At 34.6% G+C, this 19,461-nt stretch overlaps 1 protein-coding gene across 2 annotated transcripts in view; it reads right to left on the bottom strand.

Annotated features, from left to right (window-relative positions):
* Positions 1–19,461, bottom strand: part of LOC105231008 (putative phosphatidate phosphatase) — a 36,646-nt gene that overhangs the window by 14,849 nt on the left and 2,336 nt on the right. The window lies entirely within an intron of this gene.

Raw genomic sequence — 19,461 nt, 5'->3', positions numbered from 1 at the left:
TCGAAAAAAAAATTTCAACTGTGTGTTTTAAAGATAAATTGTGCATATTTAGTTATTGTAAATTAGCTAATTTTTTTTTTTGTTATAAAAAATAAAGGCATTTGTTTGTTTTTTAAAATAAAGGCATTTTATGACTTCAAAGTCAGAAATAGGTCGTGCAACTAATTAACAACGCTTTCCTTTTTTTGGAAAAAAAAAGTTAATATTTACAAACCCATTACAGTCAATCACGGCTTGATATCTAAGAGGCATTGACTCTACTAAACTTTGGCAAGATGTCCTTTGCAGTATTATTCCATTATTGTTTGACCTTTTAGTATAATTCCTGGAAATTTCAAACATTATGGGAACGAATACTTTTTTTCAAATGTGTCTAAAGATTTTCGATTAAGTTTAAGTCTGGGATGCATGAAAGCCAGTCTAATATGTAGAAGCACCATGGTTTCCTGAAACCATTGTGTTTTACCACGCGCAGTATGTTTTGCCGTCGTTGTTAATTAGTTGCACGCATCTGTATGTACATACTTATGTACGTATGTATGTACATGTATATTTTTACATTTGTATGCACATGGACAATAAAAGTAAGCTATGTACAAAAAGTGATCTATATTTCGGTTTAAATTTTTTATTGCATCCCATCCGTGACACGGTAAAATCTTTATACCTGTGTGTATCTGTTGTTTTCAGGTGAAATACAAAGCCACTGGGTATTTACAGGCATTTATAGGTATGTAGTATGTATATGTAAGACAACAATGCCTCAGAGCTAGAAAGTATCGGGATTGACATCAAAGTGGGACCAAACACATCCTTTGTTTGAAATGTTGGAAACATCATTAATATTTTTATTCTGCCTCCGCACTGAAATTAAAATTATGCTATATAGAGCTATATATACATATTTATATACATACATATATATAGAGAAAATTACTCAGCACTTAAAACGGTATATAAAAAAATTATAACTTTGGTTGTACCGAGGCTGTAATACGCTTTATAAATACAAAATATTCCTTCCAAAAATTTTCGCGGGTTACGTACATATATTCGAATTTCGAATTTTTTGTGGCGTTATGTTGGTACCATGTCACTCACTAATGCCGACAAGCTCGGCCATTTTGAATGTTCATTTAATTGTTGACAGCTGCTTTGCTTGCACGTGTTTTGGATCGTCTTCGATTTTTACCTATCAAAAAAATTGCACCACGATAACGCCCCTGCTCACACATCGTTGCTTGTGCGCGACTTTTTGGCCAAAAACAACACACTAATGATGCCGTAGCCACCGTATTCCCCAAATCTGCCCCCCTGTGACTTTTTCTTGTTCCCTAAACTGAACAGGCCCATGAAAGGACGACCTTACGCTTCTCTTGACGAGATAAAGACGGCATCGAAGGAGGAGCCGAAGAAGATAAAAAAAATGATTTTTGAAGTACTTCGAAGATTGGAAAAACCGTTGGCACAAGTGTATAATATCTCATGGGGATTACTTTGAAGGAGACAAAATAGATATTCATGAATAAGTAAATAATTTTTGAAAAAACACAAAATTCGCTATACTTTTTGAACACACTTCGTATGCTAAAACAATTCGATCTATACAATTTCTTCCTAGATTGCGCCATTGCTTTCAACAATAACACATGAAAAATTTCATCAAAATGTCACCTCAACTGAGTAGCTCCTTATACAGACGGACGGGCAAACGGACATTTCTAAATCGATCCAGTTCGTCACGATGATCATTTTTATATATATGTATGTATGTACGTATTTACTTTCGATGGTACTTTTCCGTATGAGTCTTAACAAGTTGAGTATTTAGGCACGACGCACTCAGCTCTCAGAAAGAAACTGTCATGCAACGTCATTTTTTAAATATTTATGTATGTATATAACCTAAACAAAAGGTGATCTTTTAGACTAACTAGCTCATATATTTCGTTAAAACCATTTTAAAATACAAAAGTGTAAGTTGTTACAGAGAACTGCAGCAGGTTTGAAATTCCCTACAAGGTTATGGGTATGTACATACTTATCTCATAAGTGAAAAACTGTATTAATCAAATTTGCTGAGGATAAATCCATCCAGCATCTTCTTAGAATAATGTGAAAACCAACCAAATGATTCGAAAGGACTAATAGTCTAATATCTGAAGGTATATCCGACCAGTTGTAAATATGAGGGAAATAGAATTATATCCACGCCAACCTTCCTTATTATATCTTAATTTGTAAAAAGGCAGTATACTCATACATATATGTATATGAAACACCAATGAAGTTATCGGGATAAAACTTTGGCACCAAGCGTTCAGAAATTTAAAATAAATATACATATATATCTTAAATTAATATTCAGGTGAGGATAACCTCTGAAAATATCCCTAAAAATATAACACCTCTAAAAAATCCCATTAGATTATTTTAACCCCTATATTTAGGGCGAAAACCCCTGCCCTTCAATTTGCAGGCTCTCATATACTATACATTAGAAAAACACCTAATTTCTATGCGCTGTGTAAGGTACGAGTATAACTCGAGGACGTAGGTTGCCTTTTATATTTCGGGATTAAAGAACAAGTATATTCGTTTTCAAAATATTCTCCATTAAGATCTATAATTTTTTGCGTACGTTTGAACCAATTGTCGACGCATTTTTGCCACTCTGCTTAAGGTATCTCGAAAACATACCTCTTGAACGCATTATTTTCTACGAACGAGAATAAAAGGAGCACATTCGGTGCCAGGTAAGGACTCTACGCTAGATGTCTCATCACATTTATGTTTTAAGTGCTCAAAAATTCCATCCTTTCAGTCGATGTGTGAAAGATAGCATTGTGTTGGTGAATCTTCGGCTGATAGTTTTCCTGATTTCTTGAAAGACAACTGGCAAAAAATGGTTGTGTAGCACTCAGACTGCTCTGCGTTTTTCGAGTGGTGTGGTTGCGACATGTCTAGTTTTTCAAAAGAAAACAGAGAACCATTTGTTTGGAGCTTTATAGTAAAAAGTTGAATTAAGTTTATCAAAGCACTGTTGCTGACCTACGTAGTATGTTAAGTTACTGTAAACAACACAAATAGCGATTGTATGTCAAAACGTTCTGAGTATGCATACGAGAACTTTTCGAAAAATTGTGAGTTTCCAGATTGCAAAATTGATATATAACAAGTAAGGAAGGGCTAAGTTCGGGTGTCACCGAACATTTTATACTCTCGCATGATAAAGTGATAATCGAGATTTCATTATCCGTCATTTACATATTTTTTTATTTTGTAAAATTAATTAGAATTAAGTTCTGAGAGATTTACCGATATTTTCGGTAAAAATTAGGTTAGGTTAGGTTAGGCACTGAGTTCTTCGTGTTCGATAAAAGGGACCTTGAAAAGTTATAGTCCGATCACGACAATTTTTCCACAAGGGATACCTCAGCTCCAACAGCGTATTTGTGTAAAGTTTTATTTTGCTATCATCATTGGTTCCTAATGTACATATATATTATTACAAAGAAGGCATCAGATGGAATTCAAAATAGCGTTATATTGGAAGAAGGCGTGGTTGTGAACCGATTTCACCCATATTTCGTACATCTCATCAGGGTGTTAAGAAAATATTTTTATTTTATTAAAGCTTACATAATAAACAAATTATTATATAAACTAAAGTACGCAGCGCTAGCATCATAGGCTTTTGGCTAAGAAAATATTATATACCGAATTTCATTGAAATCGGTCGAGTAGTTCCTGAGATATGGTTTTTGGTCCATAAGTGGGCGACGCCACGCCCATTTTCAATTAAAAAAAAGCCTGGGTGCAGCTTCCCTCTGCCATTTCTTCCGTAAAATTTTGTGTTTCTGGCGTTTTTTGTTAGTCGGTTAACGCACTTTTAGTGATTTTCAACATAATCATGCCTGAAGGAAACGACTCTATAGAGTTTGCTTGACATAGCTATGTAATATCTTTATTTATGGCTTAGTTATGACACTTTATAGGTTTTCGTTTTCCGACATTGTGTGGGCGTGGCAGTGGGCCGCCCATCTTCGAACTTAACCTTCTTATGGAGCCAAGAAATACGTGTACCAAGTTTCATCATGATATCTAAATTTTTACTCAAGTTACAGCTTGCACTGACGGACAGACGGACGGACGGACAGACAGACATCCGGATTTCAACTCTACTCGTCACCCTGATCACTTTGGTTTACATAACCTTATATCTGACTCTTTTAGTTTTAGGGCTTACAAACAACCGTTATGTGAACAAAACTATAACTATTAGCAACTTTGTTGCGAGAGTATAAAAACAGTTTCTTACGACAAACAATTACCGCCGAAGGCATTCTCAACTTATCAACACAGTCATACAAACCTAGAAAAAATTACGACGAATTGGTTTTTGCGCGAAATTTAAATTAAAAAGTCTTTCTATTATTTGACCACAGTAGTACATGCATTTTCAGTTAAGGTTTACCAGTACAATTAAATGGTGTGTTGTAGCGTTCACTATGAGATTTTGTTTGTTTGTTTCGAATTCCTTTGCGGTTCGCAGGCATTCTTCTTTTAATTGGCATTGCGAACAAATGAGGATATTTCTAGGAATTCACAGGTTTCTCTCGCGTCATGTTTACTGGGGCTGTTTTAGCCATTTGCAGCGAGAATTCTAACAAATAAACAAAAAGGCGAGTGCTGATGATGATGAAAAATGGCAAAATTGGACGAGATGACCTGTGAATGCTTGCACACAAGCAATCGTCTTGCACCTTGCAGAAAAATATTTTGGTATGTCACAAGTGTGTTCCCAGAGAAATATTGGTTCTATTCTGAATCGAACCTATTCTATGTCAGTTTACTGGATATATGTATGTAGGCCTACAATTTTTTGATCATACTTTATATTGCATTTGAGGTGACGATATAATTATGTATTAGATATGCTCATCCCATATGTACTTATGTGCACATGTATATATGTACATGTGTATGTACATATATGTATGTATGTAAGTATAAATAAGTAATACTGAGTTTACTCATAAAATATACTATGTACTTATGTACGCCATTTTGACCAATCACCCAATGACGGGTCGAAATTATACATATAGTATGTTGCAGATTTGTGCCAGTAGTAAGAGGGTAGAAAATAGTTAATATATAATTTACTTGATTCAAGTGATTAAATATGTGTATTTCCTGTAATTTTAAAGTGAAGAGGCACGGTTACTATGCGTTACCATACATACATACATACTATGTACAAATAATAGACATTGTTGATATTTTGCAAGTAAATACATACATACATATGTATGTATAAAGGACGCTTAGCGCAAATCTCTGTAAATATTTAATAAACTTTGTTGTACGACGTTGCGCCAGCTATTTAGAAGATATGAACCCTCGTGTCACGCATTCCACTTAAATGATTGCAATGGGTTGTACTCATTTGTAAACATTCATATGCCTGCACATACATACATAAATACGTTTGCACAACACAAAAATTGTTTATTTACCAACGTGTTTGTCTTTTCCCGACTTCTATTGTAAATTATGCGGCTGGGTCGGGTACTAGATTGCTCTTCAAAGCGCGGGAGTTCGTTTCTCTTATATTCGATAATCGAGCTAGTTAAAAACTGGGGTGAGCACTTATTTATCTTGTTTTTGTTTTTAAGTCAGTTGCGCGTTCATTGCAACGAACTTGGCACCATCAAAGGTGCTTACCTCCGCCAATTCCGCGTATACCATGATCACCTCGCGACAGACGTAAAAAAGTGGGAACAGTTGCAATATAATCTGGGATTGATATATGCATGTACGTACTTATGTAAGTAATTCTATGAAAATAACATACTATTAAAATGGTGTTTGTATACATACATATTTGCCTGAAGATTATTTCATATCATAATATACATATGAAAGCATTTACACGACCATATTAGTTTATATTGGACTGTACTTTGAAATGCCTGTACTTTCGGTTATTGCTTTTCTGTTCCCAAAACAATAATTTATTTATATGTAGTTAATCTACTTCGGTGAATGTGGACCCCATTCATACACGTGAAAATTCTTTGTATATGTGACATAATCTTGCATTTTATTTGCTAAGTACATATGTATGTATAGTAGGTACATTTATTTTGATCTGGTTACAAGGACAGGAAGATTGTATACTTATATCAACCAATATATTGTTGGCAGATCTAAAGCTCGATGTGGTAATAAAAAAAAATTAACAAAAGCGGTACTTTTAAGATAGAAAATATTTGCTGCTGTCCAATAATTGTTTGTCCAACGTCGGTAGTACAAAAGAACTACTACCGAAAACGTTAACTTAATATTATATCAAATATTTGGAGACAAAACAAAAGTTATCTATGTACATATGTACATACATACATACATATATCAACACAAGTAAGAAAGTAAGTTTATGTGTAACCGAACATTTTAAACCCTCGCAACTTGCAAGGATGATAATCGTGGAAATATTTTTTTAATTTTGTAAGAATTTGTTGCGCAAAGGTTCAGTTATGCGTACATAATATGTACAGCACTGCATAGACAAACATTGCATGTGAAACATAGTACGTAGGCTGTTTTTATACTCTCGCAACAAAGTTGCTAAGGAGACTATTATAGTTTTGTTCACATAACGGTTGTTTGTAAGTCCTAAAACTAAAAGCGTCAGATATAGGGTTATATATACCAAAGTGATCAGGGTGACGAGTAGAGTTGAAATCCGGATGTCTGTCTGTCCGTCCGTCCGTGCGAGCTGTAACTTGAGTAAAAATTGAGATATCATGATAAAACCTGGTACACGTATTTCTTGGCTCCATAAGAAGGTTAAGTTCGAAGATGGGTAAAATCGGCCCACTGCCACGCCCACACAATGTCGGAAACCGAAAACCTATAAAGTGTCATAACTAAGCCATAAATAAAGATATTAAAGTGAAATTTGGCACAAAGGATCGCATTAGGGAGGGGCATATTTGGACGTAATTTTTTTGGAAAAGTGGGCGTGGCCTCGTCCCCTACTAAGTTTTTTGTACATATCTCGGAAACTACTATAGCTATGTCAAGCAAACTCTATAGAGTCGTTTCCTTCAGGCATGGTTATGTTGAAAATCACTATAAGTGCGTTAACCGACTAACAAAAAACGTCAGAAGCACTAAATTTTACGGAAGAAATGGCAGAAGGAAGCTGCACCCAGGCTTTTTTTAATTGAAAATGGGCGTGGCGTCGCCCACTTATGGACCAAAAACCATATCTCAGGAACTACTAATCTAATTAATTTTACAGCAAAATAAAAAAAATATGTAAATGACGGATAATGAAATCTCGATTATCACTTTATCATGCGAGAGTATAAAATGTTCGGTGACACCCGAACTTAGCCCTTACGTACTTGTTCATTGGTACAATTTATTCAAAGAGGGTCGAGAATGCGTTGACTACGAACAAGGTTGGCCATCCACATCAACTGATAATCAACACGTCAAAAAATAAAGAAATTGGTGCTTCAGAATCGACGATTAACCGTCAGAAATCTTACTGGCATCATCGAAATATCGGAATAATAATTTGAAACCATTTTGAAAAATCATTTGGACCTAAGAAAAGTAAAAGCACGATAGGTTCCAAAAATCACTAAATTTTTTCGAAAAATAGCGTCGCGGTAACGCCTAGGAAACCATGATTTCATGAAAAGTATTATTACTGGCGCTAAATCTTAGATTTACGCTTACGACTCGGATACATACGGCCGAATATCGTGGCAAAGATGAACCGAAGCCGAAAAAAACACGTCAAAGAAGGTCGAAAACCAAGATTATGTTGACAGTTTTGAGTCAATTGAAGACATTAAACGTGAATCGCTACGCGAATTGAAGACTATTCTGGAAATTGACTTTAACAACTGTTCCGAAGATTGGAAAAAACGTTGGCACAAGTACTATATTGGTGCCAAGGGAGACTACTTCGAGGTGGACGATATCCATTTTGAAGAATAAATAAGACAATTTTAAAATTAGTATGAACAAAGTTGAACTATTTTTTGCTCATAGTAATATGTGTGTGTGTAACAATCCCGCATAAAAAAATTAGTTCATACTAGGTATGATTTATTCGATTGAATATTACAAAAAAGTTATTCTCATTGGTATGAGACTGATAAGCTTCGAATACTGCATCTCGGAGAACTTCCCTTTGTAAAAGAAAATAATAATAAATCAGTTCAGCTTGGAGTTCATAATAGTCAAAAGACATTTTACAACTTGTTCGTGAGGTTCAAGGAGGTGTGTATAAAATTATAATAAAAATATATGTACATTAAAAAAATATCCGCGGTAAATATTTTCGATACTAAAATTTTTTTGTTTAATAAAAAAAATTTTACAAAATTTTCTCAAACCTTTTTTGTTTTATGCTTATATTGTAACAGAATTTTGTTGTGATCACTTGGTTTCACTTTCATTTCATTTATTATACCCTAAAGAGGGTATATTAAGTTTTACACAAAGTTTGTAAAATGCCTATAAAATTTAAATGATCAGCATGACGAGCTAAGTCGATTTAGCTATGTCCGTAAGTATTTATATACGAACAAGTTCCTCCATTTTTAAGATAACGATCTAGTATTTTGCACAAGTCCTTTCTCCCCAAGAAACTTCCCATTTGTCAGAACTACCGTTACCGATAGCTGCCGTACAAACTGACCAAAATGAGGTTTTGTATTTAATCTATTGTGATATACACAGGAGTATGAAGAAAATCGTAATTTTTGCAAACGAATACACCAAACCTCTCAACACAATCCAAGATCAATACCGCTTTTATGACGTAAAACATTTAACGCCCCTCAGAATTGTGCACTCTCAAAATACTGAAATTGGAAGAGCACAAATAAAAAAATCACATAAATTAAAAATTGACGACAGACAGTCGTTTCTTTATTGGGGGGTTCATGATTCACTGCTAAATGCCTTAAATATACATATGTACATATGTATGTATATACGAATCTACATACATATGTGTGCATACTTGCATAAGTGTTATTGGGAAAATCCATTAGGGAGTGAGATTGTCACAAGAGTATTTTAATGCAATAGACTGCGAGTTTTCCAACTAGAATAAATTTGGGCCTACCCGAAAATGGTTGTCACATTATGTCAAAAAAGTGAGTGAGACTTACTTGAACCGTAGCTCCTTAATACATACTATAATCATTTTGCACGGTATTTATAGAAGCAATAAAGTTTCCTTCTAAATGGTACGCCAACGTCAAAGTAACACGCGATATTAATAAAACACTTACTCGGATGTACACGAAAACTTTGTACATGTGCTCGTGAAGTGGTTTTATCGCTGGATTAAGTTATCTCTTACAGGCAAAAATAGCACGAAACGCCTTTATTAAATACCAACTTATGTACATATGTACAGGGTGTTTCTAAATTAACGTAAGGGGATACACTTAAAATATCGAAATTCAAAATGCCGACACATCAAAACGCCGGCACATCAAAACGCCGACAAATTAAAACACCGAAAAATCAAAATACCGACGAATCAAAATGCTGACAATTCGAAATACAGACAGACGATATTTTTATAAAATAAATGGTTTATATGGTTCCTAGATCCCAAAAAAAAATCCTAATCGATACTAATCGATAGGGACATTTCGGTTTTCATTTGAGTAATTAAAAAAAAACTTTATTTTATGAAAGGTGCCTTTGTACGTTCGGCCCTGCGGCCTTAGGCCACGAACACGCTCAGGATCATAACTCTTAATCCATAGAGTTCTCTTTCTGTGCTATGGAAGAAAAGGAAGCTTGCTTCTTTTTGCTGTTTACTAATATTATTCCATTAAAATATACAAATTTCATATTCATGCTATTTTTACCAATTCCATGTTTACTAAGTCAACTAAGGTTGTCAACACTTGACTACATAAATGGCGGTAAATTTAATTATTGCGTTGATTTTGGGACACCCTGTATTTGCATTAATTTTGGCTGACCTTACATGTAAAAGGTGGGTTAAAAGGTTCGTAGACTGATGCATATGAAGATCAATACCAATATTAAATCCATACGACTTTTAGTTAGCCCCTACCTAAATTTAACAGCTGTCGAACTACGAGTATTAGTTTATGAAATATAGTATTTTGGGTGTTGGTTTACAAAAAGTAGATCAGAGGAATGGGGGAAAATATTGTTGGTTTCGTTTGATTAACATTATTTGGACTCTGCGCTAAGGAAATCAACCGTTGAAAAGAGATTTGGTAAGTTTGAATGAGGCCAATACAATTTCGAATGCCCGTAAAGTTAAGTTTTTCAAGAGAGCTGCGAAAGATATAAAAGGAACATATTGGATATATAGTGAATGAATATTTGGGTAAGCGGTGGGTGCCGCGCAAGCACCACTCCAACATAAACAACGACGAATTGCTGATTCCGAGGAGTGTTTGAAACTCTTTAATCGAAATAAATCCGAATTTTTCTGTCGATATGTGAATGGATAAAACGTAGCTCCACTATTTCACACCGGAGTCCAATTGACAGTCAGTCGTATGAACTGCATATGATGAACCGACTGCAAATATTCATCGACTATCTTCTAAAGGGAAATACCATTAACAGCGACTATTACAGTATGTTATGGGAGCAATTGAAGGGCACAATCATGAAAAAACGACTTTACTTGAAGGAGACGAAAGTTCTGTTTCATCAACATCACACGATGTCGGTGTCAAAACTTCATGAATTGGGCTTCGAAATGCTTCTGCGGTGGATTGCTTCTACGGTGGATATTCTCCAAATCTGGCCCCAGGGACTATTCCTTGCTCTCAGACCTGAAGAGAATGCTCGCTGGAAAGAAATTTAGCAACAATGAGTGGTAATCGCAGAAGCTATGGCTTAATGGTATTGCAATTTTTTAACTCATAACTAATCGTTATATCGCCATCGAATATAAATATCTTCTTCTTCTTTACTGGCGTAGACACCGCTTACGCGATTATAGCCGAGTCAACAACAGCGCGCCAGTCGTTTCTTCTCTTCGCTACGTGGCGCCAATTGGATATTCCAAGCGAGGCCAGGTCCTTCTCCACTTGGTCCTTCCAACGGAGTGGAGGTCTTCCTCTTCCTCTGCTTCCCGCGGCGGGTACTGCGTCGAATACTTTCAGAGCTGGAGTGTTTTCATCCATCCGGACAACATGACCTAGCCAGCGTAGCCGCTGTCTTTTAATTCGCTGAACTATGTCAATGTCGTCGTATATCTCGTACAGCTCATCGTTCCATCGAATGCGATATTCGCCGTGGCCAACGCGCAAAGGACCATAAATCTTTCGCAGAACTTTTCTCTCGAAAACTCGCAACGTCGACTCATCGGTTGTTGTCATCGTCCAAGCCTCTGCACCATATAGCAGGACGGGAATTATGAGCGTCTTATAGAGTTTGGTTTTTGTTCGTCGAGAGAGGACTTTACTTTTCAATTGCCTACTCAGTCCGAAGTAGCACCTGTTGGCAAGAGTAATCCTGCGTTTGATTTCAAGGCTGACATTGTTGGTGGTGTTTACGCTGGTTCCTAAATAGACGAAATTATCTACAACTTCAAAGTTATGACTGTCAACAGTGACGTGGGGGCCAAGTCGCGAGTGCGTCGACTGTTTGTTTGATGACAGGAGATATTTCGTCTTGCCCTCGTTCACTGCCAGACCCATTTGCGTTGCTTCCTTGTTCAGTCTGGAGAAAGCAGAACTAACGGCGCGGGTGTTAAGACCGATGATATCAATATCATCGGCATACGCCAGCAGTTGTACACTCTTATAAAAGATTGTACCTGCTCGATTCAGTTCTGCAGCTCGAATAATTTTCTCCAGCAGCAGATTGAAGAAGTCGCACGATAGGGAGTCGCCTTGTCTGAAACCTCGTTTGGTATCGAACGGCTCGGAGAGGTCCTTCCCGATCCTGACGGAGCTTTTCGTGTTGGTCAGCGTCAGTTTACACAGCCGTATTAGTTTTGCGGGGATACCAAATTCAGACATCGCGGCATAAAGGCAGCTCCTTTTCGTGCTGTCGAAAGCAGCTTTGAAATCGACGAATAGGTGGTGAGTGTCGATTCTCCTTTCACGGGTCTTTTCCAAGATTTGGCGCATGGTGAATATCTGGTCGGTTGTTGATTTACCAGGTCTGAAGCCACACTGATAAGGCCCAATCAGTTTGTTGACGGTGGGCTTTAATCTTTCACACAATACGCTCGATAGAACCTTATATGCAATGTTGAGGAGGCTAATCCCACGGTAGTTGGCGCAGATTGTGGGGTCTCCTTTTTTATGGATTGGGCAGAGCACACTTAGATTCCAATCGTTGGGCATGCTTTCGTCCGACCATATTTTACAAAGAAGCTGATGCATACTCCTTATCAGCTCTTCGCCGCCGTGTTTGAATAGCTCGGCCGGCAATCCGTCGGCCCCTGCCGCCTTGTTGTTCTTCAGGCGGGCAATTGCTATTCGAACTTCTTCATGGCCGGGTAATGGAACGTCTGCTCCATCGTCATCGATTGGGGTGAATATAAATATAAATATAGTGAGTTATAAAATCAAATTTTATCAAAAAAATTTTTTTCTATGATAGCCCACCTGTTTTATATTTTATATTTCTATGTATCGAGTAAATGTGCGGTAAATTTAGCCGCGCGGTGTTAAACGGTTATGAAAAAAAATCGTTTTTAATTGTGGCGCAAAAAATCTATCGATAAACATGACAGTTGTTACATCATGTTAAAAAAGAGAATCAATTAAATTTTTTCGCTGAAATGGAAGAAATCACTTTTTTTACATCAGAATTAATGAAAGTTAACATTTTCTATTAGAGTAGGTGTAATAAATACATTACCACTGTAGTAGAGATCACGACTGTTATCTATCATATCTCTAGCGGTATCAGCAATACCCACTCCCTTCACTTTTAAGAAAAAGTGCAAGGTAGATGGTCTTCCAATATCACCGTAAGCCATCGCGCTGAAACTTCACACATTACTTGTTTTACGACTATTCATTCGGATGTGCTAGAAAATGAATTGCACACTCGACACAAAGCTGCAATTGCACCGAAATATCATTAAGGGATCGTCTCAGTGTGACCCTCCGAAAAATCACTGATTTTTGCGATTTTTTAAATTTGAAATTGACTAATCGGTCCGGTTTTTTCTTCATAAATAATTCATGACAAATACAAAGTGATTTTTTTATGTTTATTTATTGGGTGTATAATACTTATAGGTAAATAACTTGTTGAAATTATACTAAAAAAAAGGTACTGTCGGGTCCACGACTGCGACCGCAATTTTTTTTTTGTTTTTTTTGAAATTTGACGAAATGGCAGTCTTTTCAACAAAAAGTATCGTATTTGGCCCTTTTTTCGACAGTTTTTCGTAAGAAAAAATAGGAAGATTTAAAAAATCCAAGTTGGAACTAGATATCTTCAAAACTCATTCTTTGAGAGTGGAAACCGTTTTGAAAAACAGAATTCTGAGAAAATCGCGTTTAAAAATTGGTGTCGCTATGTGCCCCACTCTGTGCCCTTTCTACAAGAAACCCTGTAGCGACCGTAATAATTTGAATTTCGTTTTCAAAATTTGAGAGAATGTTTATTATAGTGTATACTATCCGATAATGCAAAAATCGATTTCTCGTAAATTTCACACTGCGACGATCCCTAAAATGATCGCTGAAAGCTTCGCTAAAATTATCTTATCGCGTCTATATACAAGATACTGGTATAATTTATATTTGCTAATCAGTTAGAATAGCGTTTGTTAAGAATTTGTACTTTGACTTAGGCAAGACATCACGTCTTAGTTTCAAACATAAGCCAGCGTCTTTGGCAATCAATTTTTATTGTGATACTGATCAAGGTTGAAGTTTAGATTTTTTTCTCCATAAATTTTCTGCTTAAATCAGAATGACTCAGAAAGCAATCTGCCGATGAATGCATCGATATACCTGCGTTATAACTCATTCACAATCTCCACACCTTGTCATACTCACGAACACATGTACATATGTAAATAAATACAAAGGTATTGTCATTGCTGTTTTGAGAATGGATGTTGGTTTGCATACGTATGGTATGTTATGTATGCAATGTAACAACAAAGCTATAAGCTTGTTAGTACTCGTATAAAGCATGACTAATGTCACCTTTGTTTACTGCCAACTAGAAGCCGAAGAAACTTACGATTCGGATCATCTTCGTTATGTCTGCAATGGATTCTTAAGATTCTACATAAAGTGCTAAAATTATAAAATTCGAACGCAACTACTCCAAATAAAAGGTAATATGTGTAACGTTGGTAAACATAGTAAGTATTATCATTTTCGTATAGGTATTTAGGTACCATAATTGACCAAGGCTACACGCACGAATAAGTGTATATAATTAAATAAGAATGCGAAGGCTTGAATTGAAATGTATTTTAAGACTCTCCTATTGTGCAATAAATTGACGCTGGATATATTCCAAGAAACCTAAGCATATGCATATTTGTAAAGTTACATAATTATAAAACACCTTGATTAGTCACTCAGCGTCGGAGTTTAATCCTAAAAACTTAAGACAAAAGTAGTTTTTGTAAAAAATAAGGCCTACTAAGAGCAGACTTTATAGTAAAAACTGCAAACAGAAACCGTAATTACTTCTCAAATGTATAGTTATAAATTTTGGCAAGAAAGTCAGATTGCTTTCATATTTCGTTGCTTGCTACAAAGCTATCAAACACACTAGAACACAAATTCACTAATTCTCAGCAAGTCTCAAATGTCGATTTCATGAGATAAAGTAATATTCGATTTCATTAAAGTGGTACAAAAAATGAAAATGTTATTTAACAAAATTTTTTGGTGCATGTGCGAATTCAACGTCAACACAAAAGTTTTTATCAAATATACATAAGTAGTATGTATAAGGGCAATTTTAAAATATATGTATAAGTGGTTATGAAATAGGGAATACGAAATAAAATCAGTGGTAAGATTAAAATATTTATTTTTAAATCATATACTAATTAGTACTCAAAAACCAATTGTAAATATGAAAAGTAGTGTAAGTATGCGCATACTGTTAATCGTCCGAATACTTTACATGTAAGGATTGTGATTCCTCAACATGCTAAGGCAGCCGTTCAAGCAATGAAAAATGCGAGAAAACCAGTTTGACTTCAAGAATAAAAAGAAGACACATGAATTAAAACATTACACGAGTACTTATGTATATGAACTCACAAGTTGCACGTTAAGTCGGCAAAATGTGCCGAGAGTGTACAACGCTTCTCAACGATGAGCGTTTAATTTCTTTGCCAAGAGTGACGAATACCAAACAAAAATTGGTTGGTCAGACATTTTAAAGCTAATATTGTACAAATACGAAAGTTTGGCCATGCAAATGTATAGGTTTATACTTAGCAACACAGTGCTACTTGCATAAGACGAAAAATTGCTCAGAATAACTTCATAGCCTCGATAAATCACCAAATTTATTTCAATTTCATGTACATACTTTGTAAAGTGTAAAAAAGTAATGGTTTTGCCCTAATCGTAGTTGGAAAAGAAATTCCGCGTGCAAGGTAAGAACTTGCCTGACTTGAGTGAAGCGGTCACTGTAGAAGTTGAGTTTAACTCAATATTTAAGTAGTATAAGTATAAAACTTTATTTTATTTTTATTTCTTATTATTTATACAGCATTAGAAATCCATATAAGTCGTAATCTTATCAAAGATATCAGTGTAACACATTTCATTTCTCAGGTAAAACATAACAATTACGTATTTTAAATGGGTATAATTTCAAAAACTGATGACTAGTGTCAAAAATTATACCTGTAATATATAATATATTATATTACATTTATTTATAAAAAAATTTCAATCGGCACACGCTCTCGCAAAAAATTTAGTCGATTTTATGAATCATTTACTTTGTTACTGTATTAAATAAATTCCAAAAATCAGTTAGAAGACAGACACACACTCAACGGTGCAAATTTTTACCACAGAAACTTGTACAAATTATTAAAGGGGTATTCTCCTTTAGAATTTTGAAAAAATCGAAAAAATTTCATATATTTAAAGTTTAGACCCTTAAGAACATATCCTCCAAAGGATTTTTAAAAATTAAAATTATTTTAAGAGCTACAGTTACTTTAGTGACGCAGTACCTAGCCCGGTAGGTAGGTAGAATCTTTTTTTCACGCGGTACTGGCATTATCTCAAGTTCTATACAACCGATTTACTTTAAATTTTGTGTGAACCTTTTTTATATAATCCTTTATCTTTATATAATCCTTAATCCTTTGTTTTTAATATTTAAAAAAAAATCAGGAATTTAAAAAAAACGTAAAAAATTAGATTTCGTGTTCCCTGAGGTGGGGACTATAACAGCATCCTTACTGATTAAGAATTTCTTTTGATTTTTTTTTCAGAAAACCAGGAGAGTCAGGATCAATGTCAACAAGATGCGTCATTTTTTTCACCTGTCTCTCCCCCGTCCATTATTTTAATTTTTAATATATTTTTGTAAAATTTTTTTCTGTATTCTTAAGATATCAATAAAAAATGGATAGTAAAAATATTTTTGGTTTTTTTTTTTAATAAAATTCAAAAAACTGCCCAAAATTTGATTTCTAGAGTAGAATACCCCCTTAAAACATGCAATATTTTTTGAATAATACAAATGGTAAGAGTAAGGTGTGGTTGTTTTTTATTTTGGGCTATGAAAAAACAAGTCTATGATGGGTGACTGGTGCATCATTTTTTTACTTATCTATTCCGGTTAGACTTCTATATAGTACATTAAGGGGGGAGCCTGATTTAAATGCTTCAAAAAATCGATTTTTTTTTGCTAAATAATCTAAGAATATGTCCTCAAAGTTTTAGATGAGAATTTGAAATATTTTCGAAGCTAGAAGGAAAATAGTGACCGAGCGTCTAGCAGAAATATGAACCATTGGGCAGAAAGCGAAAACTTTGACGATTTCTCTGTTACTAATTTTTACGATTTTTCTTAATTCTTAATAGAATAGAAAAATAAACTAAGCGTCGTATGGAATTGGGGCAAAGTTTATTATCTTTTGTATTAACTTATCTTCTAGTTAAACTAAAAAAACTAACAAAAGTCAAGTTTGAACATATTTTTAAACAACATAAAGTAAAATGTTTTTGGTCAAAAACCACTTTTTTAATTTTTAAAAAAATTTCTAAAATTTTACACTTTTTTTTGGAATTTTTTTAGTTTAACTAGAAGATAAATTATTAAAAAATATGAATCTTTTTGAATTTTTTGTTTCCGAAAGAAATTGCGACCTGCATCCTGCCCACCGTCCGACAAATGAACATGCGAAATGCATCAGGCAATTGATTTCGTACCCAAAAAAAATTGTGAATGGTGTTTAAATACTTATATAACTATAAACCCTAGAAGTTTTGCTTTAATCACTTATTTCTTTCCTTCCCATAAAAATACTCAAAAAAATCGATTTTTTGAAGCCTCTAAACCAGGCTCCCCCTAATTGCTTTAAGTTTATAATTGATGCCTAGTTTTATTTTTTGTTTTAAATCAATCTTCAACAATTAATTTCCCATTAAAAACTCGAAAGAAGTATGTATGTACATATATGTATTAAGAAATATTTACGTAAAAAAGAATCCAATACAATATAGAAAACCGCTGATTATGTGTATATTATCGAATTTTCCGACTAAATGAAACTATTGTGATTGCCAAGACATGTCCCTTAGAGCCATGTCATTTATTTAAGTACATACATACATACATATGTATGCAAAGAAGAACGGGAAAACTTTGGAATACCGTCCCAAGATTTCGGTGATAAAATAGATATAGGAAGATAGAAGAAATTATTGTGTTAATATACAGAATTGACTAATAACTATAAATAAATAAAATATAAATGTAAAATACATTATAAACTGAAAAATATGTACTTTAAATAGTTGACATTGTCAACTTTAAACGCAAATATCTCTGGAGAATGTCATCTCTGCTCCCATACCAAAGAACGGATAGTTTGTTCACTAAAAGTGTGAAGAACTAAGATTTCAACTTTTAAAGAGCACAACGTTTTATTTATTGGAAGAAAAATGCTTCTAGCATTTCAAATATTCTTAGCAACGTTTTCGCGTACAATTTCTCGCTGGTTTAATCACATTTGTATACAAATGTATGTATAATGTATGTATAATATGTACGAAGGTAAGAATATTACAATAATACATACAGCCGTGGTCACGCAAATAGCACACTTAGTCATAGGAAGCAATAAGCGCTAATATAATGGACAAAAATCTTAAAAAAAAAAGTAAAAAGAGTTTAAAATATGATTACATGTTATTAATTTACCCATTTAAGTAAAAAAAGCCAAATAGCGATTCACAAATATTTAGTATTATTTGAAAAACTTGAACTCCCTCTTGTCTTGGTCACTCAAATACCACATTTTTTAGAAAGTGAAAATTCGTTTGCAAAAGAATTATAAGGAGTGTTTTTCAATTAATACTATTTATTCGTGAATTTCTATTTGCTGTTTTTTACTTAAATGGGTAAATTTCTAAACAAGTAATCATATTATATTTTAAGCCCTTTTTACTCTTTAAACAAACTTTGTCCATTGTATAAGCGTTTATTGCTTCTTACGACTAAGTGTGCTATTTGCGTGACCATGGCTGTATATACATACATACCCAGCCAACCACGGCTACCCGCTTGTGACAAATATTTCAATACAACTACACATTTTTTCTCTGTATATGTACGTGATTGGGTTAAATATTCGCTCGGCCTAAGACAAACTCCACATGTTTACCCCCACGTTTACCCCCATGTTACCCACTGATTATCTGGTTTTTTACCCGCTGATGGTTGGCAGGGTACATACATATGTACATATGGATATGTATGTATGTATGTATATGCAGTTTTGAATTTGGGTACTATTACCGGGGTTTTCGCATGCAATTCAAAGTAACCGGCGAATTTATGCAGCCACAATCAATGAAGATACAAATGAAATGAGCATATGTCACCACACACCTATATTTAGACGCAAATTGAGTCATAAACGCATTCGTTCGAATAACCGAGTTTGTAAGAATGTTGATATGCAAGTATGTAAGTATGTACACGTTGTTGTACTGTTGGCTATAACAGGTTGTTTTTGCGACTTTGAAATGAGCACACACTAAATTAACACATCCTACTACGAATTATGTGTGTATGCACACGCTATTGTAGGTACTTATGTGTGTGCACAGCTTATGTATATAAAATATTTACTTCATTGTGCACATTGTTTCGATTACCCCGCATATGCGTAAGGCTAAACCGATTTATCACCGAGCAATTGGCGGCCAAATACTGTTTCGT

The sequence above is a fragment of the Bactrocera dorsalis genome, chromosome 3 (assembly GCF_023373825.1).
Source record: "Bactrocera dorsalis isolate Fly_Bdor chromosome 3, ASM2337382v1, whole genome shotgun sequence".
In the NCBI taxonomy this organism is placed as follows: Eukaryota; Metazoa; Arthropoda; class Insecta; order Diptera; family Tephritidae; genus Bactrocera; species Bactrocera dorsalis.
This window is presented reverse-complemented; position numbering and strand designations above follow the sequence as displayed.